We start from the raw sequence: 495 nt of genomic DNA on the forward strand, positions 1-495 counted from the left end.
TGTTTTGGGCTTGTGTGGTGAGTGAGGTACCCTGCTTCTTTCGAGACATTGAAGTGGAAGAGTTTTTGAAAACTAAGGTGTTAGTTGGCTCTTGGTTTGATGTCACTACTTCTCTATCAAGATGTCCAGTACCTTCCTTTTGCTTAGGTTGATGGGACCAATGTGGGTAGGGCCAAACAGCAGTTTGTAGTCTAAAGAAACTAAATCTTCAATATTGGACAACTTTTTCAAGTGATGTTGAAAAATACTATAAATTTGGTCTATGTGTTTTTGTTCTTTTGTGTGGTTTTTTGTTTTGTTTTTGTTTTTGTTCATTGTTTTTTTTTCCAGTTCAGAGCTGGGGGGGGGTTGCAAGCTGGGGCGGGGGGAGCAATGCAATACCTGGAGATGGGGGTAGTGGGTCAGAGCTGCAGGGGTGTGTCCCAGTTCAAGTCCACTCCCACTGTCCACTGCGTCTGCGTGGCACCTTGGCCAGTCCCAAAGTTCAGAGCTGGC

Source organism: Elephantulus edwardii, unplaced genomic scaffold (assembly GCF_000299155.1).
Source record: "Elephantulus edwardii isolate Elephantulus edwardi_28Jun2011 unplaced genomic scaffold, EleEdw1.0 scaffold00124, whole genome shotgun sequence".
NCBI classification, from domain to species: Eukaryota; Metazoa; Chordata; class Mammalia; order Macroscelidea; family Macroscelididae; genus Elephantulus; species Elephantulus edwardii.